At 38.8% G+C, this 11,407-nt stretch overlaps 1 pseudogene; it reads left to right on the forward strand.

The window, feature by feature from the left end:
* Window positions 1-10,066: 10,066 nt before the first annotated feature.
* Window positions 10,067-10,921, forward strand: LOC123249420 (annotated as a pseudogene).
* Window positions 10,922-11,407: the final 486 nt, after the last annotated feature.

Here is an 11,407-nt window from a genome sequence, read left to right on the forward strand (position 1 = left end):
AATTCAAGCTGTCTGTGAGCCACCAGATTGCCTGAGAGAGCTGTGGGAGAAAGTACTTGCTTTGGGTGGCTGGACGGAGGGGTGAGGCATGCAAAAAATGTCCTCAGATGCTGAGAAGAGGGGGAAGGAGCAGCTCCCTGAGTGCAGGCTCTGCACGCAGTGCCAGGGCTTTGCCAAATGGCCCTGCCCTATCCTGGGGTTGGTGGCAAAAGTGTCAAGCCTTGAATATGGAGCTTGAAATCCTTCATTCCCCCAGAAATGACAACGTGATCTGAATTTAGCTCAAACCTGCTCATATCACCTAGATGAATTGTATTTAAGGGAGGAGATAAGTATACCGCTAGCCTGGCACCCCTTCTCTCTGAGCAAAGTGGCTTCTGACCCCAACCTCCCGCTTCCATTGCAGACAGGAATGCAAGTCTCTCTTAAAGAAGGATGGTGGGGAGAGGAGGCTAGAAATGTCTATTCTACCTCCCTCTGACCCACAAATCCCACAATATATAAGGGTTCCTCTCATGGCCTTAGCTCACTCTTACCTTCATTTCCCAACTACATTTCATTCAACTTTAGTACACATTCAGGAATGTTACTTAAACCTCTGGCCTAGAGCACCAAAAGGTTACATGGCTTGTAGCTAGATGGGGTGGAACAATGGATAGAGAAGACCTGAATTTAAATCCAATCTCATATATTTGCTAGCTATAGAACCCTGAGAAAGTCACCTAAGTGTTGTATGCCTCAATTTCCTCAACTGTAAAATGGAGATAATAAAAGTACCTACATGAACTCTAAGTACAGATTTTTTTTTGGCTTTATTTTCTTGTTTTTCTTTTACTGATATGGAAATATATTGTGTATGATTTCATATGCATAATTAATATTATATTACTTGACTTCTCTTGGAGTAGAGGAGAGGTAGGAAGGAGGGAAGGAATTTGTAACTTAAATTTTTATTTTATTTATTTTTATTTTTTAGACAAACTTTTTCCATGGCTATGTGATTCTTGCTCTCTCTCCCCCCATCCCCCCCAACCCCCAGTAGCTGACCCACATTTCCACTGGTTTCTTCTTGTGTCATCGATCAAGACCTATTTCCATGTTATTGTTAATTGTTCTAGGGTGGTCACTGAATCTATATCCAAATCATGTCTGCATCAACCCATGTGTTCAAGCAGTTGTTTTTCTTCTGTGTTTCCATTCCTGCAGTTCTTCCTCTGAATGTGGGTAGCGTTCTTTTCCATGAATCCCTCAGAATTGTCCTGGGTCATTGCATTGCTGCTAGTACAAAAGTCCATTACATTCTACTGTACCACAGTGTATCAGCCTCTGTGTACAATGTTCTTCTGGTTCTGCTTCTTTCACTCTGCATCAATTCCTGGAGGTCATTCCAGTTATATGGAATTCCTCCAGTTTATTATGGAACTTGAAATTTTAAATAATGAATGTTTAAAAAGGTTTTTACTTGTAATTGGGAAATATTTAATGAAATAAATAAAAATATTTTAAAAAATAACTACCTAATTCCCAGGTTTGTTGTAAAGATGAGATATTTTTAAAGTACTCAGCACAGTGCCTGGCACCTAGGAGGTGCTTAATAAATGCTTGCTTCCTTCCTTCATTCCAAGGTCACGTAGCCAGTGTGTGTCAAAAGTGGGGCTTGAACTCAGGTTTTTTTTACTTCTAAGTTGAATGACTATCAGAACTCCAGGTCTGGAACTGAGAAAAACCTGAGTTCAAATCTGGCCTCAGACACTTCCTAGCTGTGTGATCCTAGGCAAATCACTTAAACCCAGTTGCCACTCTTCTGTCTTAGACTTGTACTCAGAAGGTAAGGGTGTTTTTTTTTCGTTTGTTTGTTTGTTTGTTTTAATTGGCTATCAGCTATATCATGCTTCTTCCCAACCCTGTTCTTTTGTTAATGGGCTGTTCATTATATTAGACCTATACTCCTTTTGCAAAAAATTCCCCTCTATATATTTTGCATTTTTTCACATGCATATGTAATGTGTGTAAGAGAGCATGTTCAGATAGTCCATGCCTGTTTGTCACCCAACCATATACGTCCTCAGCCGTGGCCCCGTTGGGGGAGCTGCTTCCCACCAGCAAGCAAAGAACTTATCACCAGGTATGATGAAAAAAAACTCTGAGGGAGCCTTTGATCCTCCCCACCACTGTCAAAGCACCAGTAGGTACTGTACCTCTTAAAAGAAGAAGCAGTTTCCTGTTCAGTCTCTTTCTTTAACTCTGCAGGTAACATCATGTAAGTCCAAGACTTCCAGTGAGAGATGGGAAAAGGCTGATGTTTTCCCACTGAGGCATCATGGTGATTGGACCCGTGAGAGAATTGGAACAGGGGACTGTCTAGGAGAGTTTGCACCTGCGCCCCTCACTTCCTTTTGTGCTCAGCTTCCCGAGGTGATGGGGAATGATCCAGTGGTGTTCTGGCAAATATTTAACAAGGCTGGTGGGGGGAGAGGAGATGTACCTATAGCACACTTGTAAGTTTAATTCTGTAATCACTTTTCTCCATCATTTTTTTTTTTAAGTCTAGACCAGTGATGGCAAACCTTTTGGAGATTGAGTGTCCAAACTGCAACCCTTACCCCAGACAGAGGAGGGAGGAAGTGCTCCTTTTGGGCTGCTGGGCAGAGGGTGGGATATGTGAAAAATGTCCTCCGGCATGGTGGAGAGGGAAGGGAGCAGCCCCTTCCGGCATGCCTGCCATAGTTTCTAGACAATCAACAAAACAATAAATCAAGGCCTGGCATAGCATCTTCCAATTTCCAAGGTGCAAATGCTCCCCTTGAACATTTAACAATCTCCTCCCCAGTCTCTTAGAGCTGCCCCCAGTATATTCCTGTAGTGAACAAACATGGTTGGCAAAGTAGACATGGGTATGTTATCTTGCATAGATTTTCAAACTTTTTCATTTTATTGATTTGTGTTTTTTTTATTTGTACTCATTTTTTTATTTTTACTTCCTCTTTTTTTCTTTAAAAAGTGTTAGTCATTATATGAAGTGGTTATCATAGGATGATGAGGGAGAAGGATACTGTAAGAAATTCTGGTAATATAAAAATAAAGAGAAAAATATTAATAAACAGATATTTTAAACATCAAATGCAATATTTAATGAATAATAAATAGCCATGCAAACAGATGAAAATAAATTAATATTTAATTATCAGATTAATATTTAATAAGTATGTAAACAGATTTGCCCAACATATATTTATAATGTAACAATAAATATATAAACATATGCTTAAACAGATGTGTTCAAACAAAAAATAGATAAGTATTTTATAAGTAAATGTTTAATAATTTAAATATTGAATTTAGTAAGTAAATATATAAACAAAATATTGATAAATAAAATTTTACAGAAAATTAAAAACTCAAAAAAGCTTAATTATAGCAATAACATATATACATTTAAAATCCATCATTCTGAATAAGACTGACAAACTTGAAGTACCCATGATCTCCCCCACAAACATTAACTCCTGATCCCCAAGTTAATGAACTGACAACTCAAATGACCTGACAAAGTACTCAAAATATATACTGATGCATGACAATTAGATATAGTCTGCTTATTCAAGTAAATGTCTTTTAATACTAAAAAGATATTCAGTTCTTTGTAAATTTCTCAGATCATCAGTTTGTCCTGGCTTTATTCCTCCTACATAATAGTATTTTTGTGTTGTGAATTTAGACAAAAGAGTCTGGGGCAGCACAGACAAGTAAGACTTGGAGCTTTGGTTTTATTTTATTTTAAGCTTTCCTCATGGTGTCTGTTTTTATACTTATGTCATTCATTAGTACAATCCCCTACACATAGGTGCCACAGCACATACACACCAAAACTTTAATTAAAAAATTATTTAATTAAAAAAAAAAAAGTAAAATGAACCCAAAGGCAACTACATCTGAAAGCACATACAACGCTCTCGACCTGCAGTCCCACCCTCTCCCCCATACCCCAAAAGACAGGAACTAAGTGTATTTTATAATCTGCTATTTGGGGATGAGTTTGGATATTATAATTAACCAGAATTAAACTGAGTTAAAATTGTTTTTAATTGTTGTAGTTATTATGTATATTGTTCTGTTTATGTCTTCTTTGCATTGATAGTTCATACAAACATTTCTCAGAATTCATTTTGTTCATTATTTCCTTTTTAAATTGCACAGTTGTTGTCACATGTCTTTTGTTTTTGAAGAGGACCAGTGACATCACAGACGATGCCTTGTGACTTGCCAGTCATTTGGATTTAAGAAAGTCAGAATTACACAGTCTTCATTCTCTCTTCCAGAGCCATCAAAGTCCAGTGGGAAGGCAAAAGTTAAGATGACTCGGGATGCAGTCTCAGATGTCTGACCAAGCTCTAGAAGATGCTCCACAGCACCTGATTCAAACAGGCTTCGTGGCCATCAGAACAAAGTCTTCTCATCTGCCCATTCCACCAAGAAAGAGTCTTCCTGTGCTTGGGGTAGACATCCCTCTGAGGCACTGACGGATTTGAGACCCGTCAGTTACTCTCAGTCTGGATGAGTCTGCCATGATGGTTTTACTGGGGTGTGGCTGCTCTGCCTGATGTAGCTTTTTGGAACCACAGATGAGAGTTGGATGAAAGATGGTCATCAAAGGGGGATGAGCAGCCTTTAGAAGGGCTCAGCAAGCCCTCACACGGGAGATGCTGGTCTTGGAACACTCCATATACTCCATATTGTACAATTGTATTACGCTATTCCACATTTTGTCCATCCAGACTCCAAATGATGTAGACACTTTTTGTTTCCAGTGTTAGGTCTGGTTTTGTATGAAAAGCAAGACAGCCTCAACTGTTCTAGATTCTTAAAGGACTCTGCTTACCAGAAGGCTAGTCAATCAGCAAGCACAAATTAAGCTCCTATTGATTGCCCCACACTGTGCGGGGTGCTGCTTTGGGACTGGGAGGATGGGGAATACAAATACAAAGAATAAGCAACACCTACTTGCAAGGAGTCTACAATGTGGAATGGAAATAAAGATTCTCCCAACCCCAAAAAGTTTTGTTCCAAAATCACACAATCCTTTTATATCAGAAATCGTTTCCAGTTAATAGAGAATGAGATACAAAAAATAATAACTTGAAATGTATTTAGTTATCCTAGGCAATTCACTTAACCCTTCCGGATCTTCTGCCTTACATTCTGACAGAAAGTAAAAGGTTTTTTTTTTTTTTTTAATGACTTTAGATAAAAGTATTTTAATCGCATCAATCGCCTCAAGAATTATGATTTGGCCTATCTATTTGGCCTGATTGACAAATATTTACACTTGGTGCCCACAACTCAGCCATTGAATTCAACTAACATTCATCTGCCTGGGAACCCACACTTTGCATCAATTCTAAGAGAAGAAAAGGAGAAGAGGGGAGAGGAAAGGAGAGGAAAGGAGAGGAGGGGAGGAGAATTCTATTAGATACAAAATTATTTGCTGAACTTCCAGGGATGAGGGGAAAGAGGGAAGACAATGAGCATTCATGTAGCACCTACTAAGTTCCAGGCCCTGAGGTAGATACTTTACAAATATCTCCATTTATCAAAGAAGGTAAGTGCAAAAGTCCTGCTGCCCTCAGGGAGTTTAGAGTCTTGAGAGGAGTATAATGCAAGTGGACAAAATAACTATAACTCAGAGAAAGGAGGTAAAGTGACTAGAGAGGTTTCTAGTGGTATCCTAGTTCTAAGGATGGTGAAATCACTTCCTTTCGGGGGATCAGGGTGGGGGGAGGAGTGAGAATTCACTTTTTTTTTGGTCTACTAAAGTTTATCTAGGGTGTGGTTGTTTCCCTTGAGGAAAGTAATTCTCCGATAAGTGCTTACTATAGCAACTTTCATTTTTCTGAGCTGAATTACACCGTGGGATTGTTTGATTCTAGGAGGCTGTCTTAAGTACCTTTTTTTGTAGCGTAATCTGGAAGAGTGTTTAAAGAAGACAAAAACAAAGTAGTCCCCTCTGGGGTTTTACAAATTAATGCAAAGTAAATTCTGGAGTGAAAGAGTTCTAAGGGGAGATGGGGAAGGCAGGAAAACCTTTAGAAGTAGCTTTATCTTTTTTTTTTTTAGGTTTATAATTGGAGGTGGGGAAAGGGTGGAGGTAGCAATAAAGTAGAGAAAGCAAGAAAGAGCGAGAGTTGGAGGGGTTTTTGGTAACATTTTAAAAAATACCCAAGAGAAGAAAAGTTTAGAAGGAAGCACAGTAAGCAAGACAGTTTTGAAAGTAATTGAGAATTTACATTACATATACCTCTATTTTTAAAAGAATCAATTTGACACAGATTCACTGTTCACATAAGTTCCTCTTTTGTGTTCTGTGTCCAGAAATGCTTTTTTGTTTGAAGTTCAGAATAATTTTGTTTAAGGGATAAAGAGACTATCGGCATAGAATGTCATTTGTTGTTCCATTGTCTCAGACTCTTTATGCCCCTATTTGGGGTTTCCATGGTGAAGATACTATAGTGGTTTGCCTTTTCCTTCTCCACCTCATTTTACAAATGAGGAAACTGAGGTAAACAGAGTTAAATGATTTCTCCAGCGTCATACCTTGAGGTGTGTCTGATTTTGAACTCAGATCTTCCTAACTGTAGGCTCAATGCTCTATCCATTAAGCCACCTCGTTGCTGGTAGAATGTCATGTACATTGTTAAATATGGTTATTATATCAGATATTTTTAACTGTTTCTTCTTGTTTCAAGGGAGGGCTCAGTTTGGGGCGGAGGATGTGCTTAATTTAGAGGAAAGGGAATGGAGCTATAGAAATTATTATCTGAAAAATAAAAGGCATCAATAATATTCATGTTTTAAAACTATGTGGTTGTGATAGACCAGTGATTCCCAAAGTGGGCGCTACTGCCCCCTGGTGAGTGCTGCAGCGATCCAGGGTAGCAGTGATGGCCACAGGTACATTTATCTTTCCTATTAATTGCTATTAAAATTTTTTAAAAATTAATTTCCAGGGGGCTAAGTAATATTTTTTCTGGAAAGGGGGAGGTAGGCCAAAAAAGTTTGGGAACCACTGGCTTAGGTGAACCAATCCAGGTGGTAGACTGACCAGCTTAAAGATTTTTTCCAATCTGCCTGAATGTTTACTTGACTTTGTTATAATGTCTTAAATTCTACCAGTTAGAGGTTATTTGGGTTATTAGTAATTCACTTATAAATTCAAATACTTTAGGAGGACCAAGGAACTTCTGATCATTTATATATTAGTATGAATTAAATTAGAAATATACACTCAAAAACACATAGCTGAGATTTTATGTATTGAAGGAATGTGAGTTTTAATTCAGGGAATAGTAGGCCATGGTGGATTTTGAGAGAGCAAAATAAAGAGTACTAGCCTCCTGGAAGAGAGAGCTCTGAACTCTTTGGTGGTACCATATTTGTTTCAGAATTATACCTATGATTGTTTTGTGCCTAGGAGGAGGGAAGGAAGTTTATTTACTTTTCTGGTTTCCTGCTACTAGATCATAGACTTCATACTATTGTATGATTCAATTATATATATGATGGGTTAGATCAGTGACTCCCAGAGTGGGTGCCACTGCCCCCTGGTGGGTGCTGCAGCGATCCAGGGAAGTGGTGATGGCCGTGCATTTGGGGGCTGTGAATAACTGTAAGGGAGCAGTGATAGTATGTGACAGGGGGCGCTAAGTAATATTTTTTCAGGAAAAAGGGCAGTAGGCCAAAAAAGTTTGGGAACCACTGTGATAGATTTAATTCAACAAACATTAAGGACCTATTATTTGCATGGCACAGTGCCAGGCACTGAGGTTACAAAAATAAAAACAATATAGTTCCTATTTGCCCTCAAGGAGTTTTAAAAAGTAATGCAAAGTAGGGGAGAGACAGACCAAGAGAGAAAGAGAAAAGAGAGGGTGCAAAGGCAGGGGCAGTGGGGAGATAAAATTTAAAAAAAAAAATCCCTCTAGGGGCACTCTGCTAGTGCTTTGTAGGAAGCCAAAAAAACCTAGCAGGAGATGCAGAATGGGTGCCATCTGGATGTGGAAGATACCCAATGACCAAGCCCAGACTGGGGCATGGAATGCCAGGCATCCGGAACTACTTAGCTGGTCATTTTGCCTGGGGATGGATGGGTGTGGAGGAGAAGGGCTCCACACCATTTCTAGACTGTGTGTGTGTGTGTGTGTGTTTAGGGGGACATATTTATTGAGACTTTACTATGTATAAGGGGTGTGTGTGTGTGTGTGTGTGTGGCTTCCTAGTTTGTATTAAACTGCATTGCATTTTTCATTTCATTCACCTATAAAGTTCCACAGTCCTGGCTCATTTGCTGAGCAGCTGTGTCCTAGCTTTCCGGTAACTCCTTAGCCCGAGGCCAGGAGTGAATGGTATTTGAAGCAATGAAGTGAATACTTGCCTGCTTATAAACTTCTGGTGTGTGTGTGAAGGTACAACTCCCTCTCCTTAATACCAGTTATGGACTACCTTGCTGACACTTGAGAGAGTATGTTTTGGGGTTCACCCTTTGGTGTTGGGTCCTACACAATCCAATATAGTTTTCCTGAAACAGGAGTTGGATACCCTTATTATGGACACTGGAGTAACTTTCAACTTCCTCTCCTCTTTGGAGGGGGAAACTTAGATACTAAGAAATAGATACTATGACTAGGTGGGATTTATACCAGGAATGCAAGGTTGATTTAATAGTTAAAAAACCTATCTGCATAATTGAGCAGATCAATAATCAAACTAACAGAAATCACATGATTATCTTAATAGGTGCAGAAAAAGCCTTTCACAAAATACAACATCCATTCCTCTTAAAAACGTGAGAAAACAAAGGAATAAAAGGACCTTTCCTTAAAATAATAAGTAGTATTTATTAGAACCATCAGCAAGTATCATCTGCAATGGGAATAAGTTAGAAGCCTTCCCAATAAGATCAGGAGGGAAACAAGGATGCCCGCTATCACCACAACTACTTAATATTGTACTAGAAATGCTAGCAATAGCAATTAGAGAAGAAAAAGACATCAAAGGAATTAAAATAGGCAAAGAGGAAACTTTCTTTTTCACTCTTCTCAGATGATATTTAGAGAATCCTAGAGAATTAACTAAAAAACTAGTTGAAATAATTAATAGCAAAGTTACAGGATACAAAATAAACTCACACAAATGATCAGCATTTCTATATGTTTCCAACAAAGCTCAAGAACAAAAGTTAGAAAGAGAAACTCCATTTAAAATCACCTTACACAACATAAAATACTTGGGAAATTATTTGCTAAGACAAATGCAGTAAATATATGAACACAATTACAAAATACTTTTCACACAAATAAAGTTAGATAAAAACAATTATTAAGTGATCATGGATAGGCTGAGTTAATATAATAAAAATGACAATCCTACCTAAATTATTCAGTGCCAAATCAAACTACCAAAAAACTATTTTATAGAACTAGAAAAATAACAACAAATTCATCTGGAAGAACAAATGGTCAAAGGGAACTAATTAAAAAAAAAAAAAGTGAAAGATGGTGGACTAGTGGTACCAGATCTTAAACTGTAATATAAAGCAGTAATTAGCAAAAGCATCTAGTACTGACTAAGAAATAGAAGTATGAATCAAAGATTAGGGTTAAAGGACCTTAGCAATCTAGTGTCTGATAAACCCAAAGATCTCAGCTTTGGGGATTAAAACTCACCATTTAATGGCAGAAAAGGAAAGTGGTAAATGTTGGAGGGGCTGTGGCAAAATTGGGACACTAAAGTATTGTTGGTGGAGTTGTAGACTGATTCAATCATTCTGGAGGGCAATTTGGAGCTATGTCCAAAGGGCTATAAAACTGTGCATACCTTTGATCCCACTACTGGGTCTGTATTCCAAAAGAGATAATAAAAAAAGGGGAAAGGACCTACTTGTACAAACATATTTATAGCAGCTCTTTTGTAGTGGCAAAGAATTAGAAATTTGGAGGATGTCCATCAATTGGGGAATGTCTGAACAAATTGTGGTACATGTTGGTAATGGAATACTATTGTGCTATAAGAAATGATAAAAGCAAGGTGATTTCAGAAAAAAACTGGCCTGTGGGTCAGAGCTCTGGCCCCAGCCCTGGTATGTGGACCAGCTGCTGGAGCAGCCACCCAGCCTTATCAGCTTGCCCTGCAGCCTCTGGGAAGTGGCCTCCTCCTCCAGGCAGCCAGAACCCATACAGATAAGAAACCAGGTTAGTGACCCATAGGACTGCAGCAGGCCAAGGAACTGAACAGAAAGAGCCCTGATATTAGAGGCTTTAAGGGAGCCCATGGGCATATTAGGGGGATAAGGGAGGGACTCGTTCTCCCCATAGTGGGCCAAGCCATTTGTGTGCATCTTAACTCCAAAGGATTGTTGCACCTCCAGCCCTGCCAGTCCAGCCAGATGGATGACTTGCCTTCATCCATGCTGCTAAAAAATGATCAGAATGTCCTAGGGATTGACAGGATTGAGATATTGTGAAAAGACTCTTATCCTTGGAAATGGCCAAACAGAAGGAGAAGATGAAGATAAAGACTGAGCAGCTGCTAAACAAGATGTCAATAAATCCAGAAGACACCAAATCACTGGAAGTTGGAGTTATAAGACTGACAGTCAGCTCATGTCCAATGACCAGAGAAAGAAACTACTCAAAAAACTCTGACATACCAACTTTGAGGTGTTTGAGAAGACATGTAAAAATCTGGGAATCAAGGACATATTTCTCCCTCCATATAACTGGCCTGCGCACCAATGGCAGGTGGCTAAGAAGACTATTTGTATTAAGGTTTTCCAGGAAGTACAGAAGCTGTAGAAGCTAAAGAAGCTAAAGAAGAAATAAAGAATAAAGAAAAAAAGAAGCCAGAGAGTCAGGAATCTTTACTTTGATGGCCCAGTAGAAGTTGGCCCACTGATCATGGGGCACTTTATCCAATATGAAAAAATAAATTAAGTTAAAACTTGGGGAAAAAACCTGAAAAGATCTTCAGGAACTGATTTAGAGTGAAATAAACAGAACTGGGAGAACATTGCACACAAAAACAGTAATATTGGATGATGATTATCTATGAAAACTTGGCTACTCTCAGCAATGCAATGATCTGGGACAATCCTGAAAAACTAATGATGGAAAATTTGAGCGGCTGGTGACCTGATCAAGTTCAGAGTGAGATAAAAAACTTATGCCCAAGCCTGAGGCAAGTCTAACTGAATTAGAAATGGGAGGAGGCTTTTAGAGCTCCTAACCCTCAAGCAATCATACTCTCTCCAAAGAACTAAAACTGGCAGAAAACTCAGAAAATAAGCTAAAGGTAGCATCAAGGAAGGACTCAAGTCTAAGATGGTAGCCTAACTTCCCAGAAAAATAGAACCTAC

The sequence above is a fragment of the Gracilinanus agilis genome, chromosome 5, assembly GCF_016433145.1.
Source record: "Gracilinanus agilis isolate LMUSP501 chromosome 5, AgileGrace, whole genome shotgun sequence".
NCBI lineage: Eukaryota > Metazoa > Chordata > Mammalia > Didelphimorphia > Didelphidae > Gracilinanus > Gracilinanus agilis.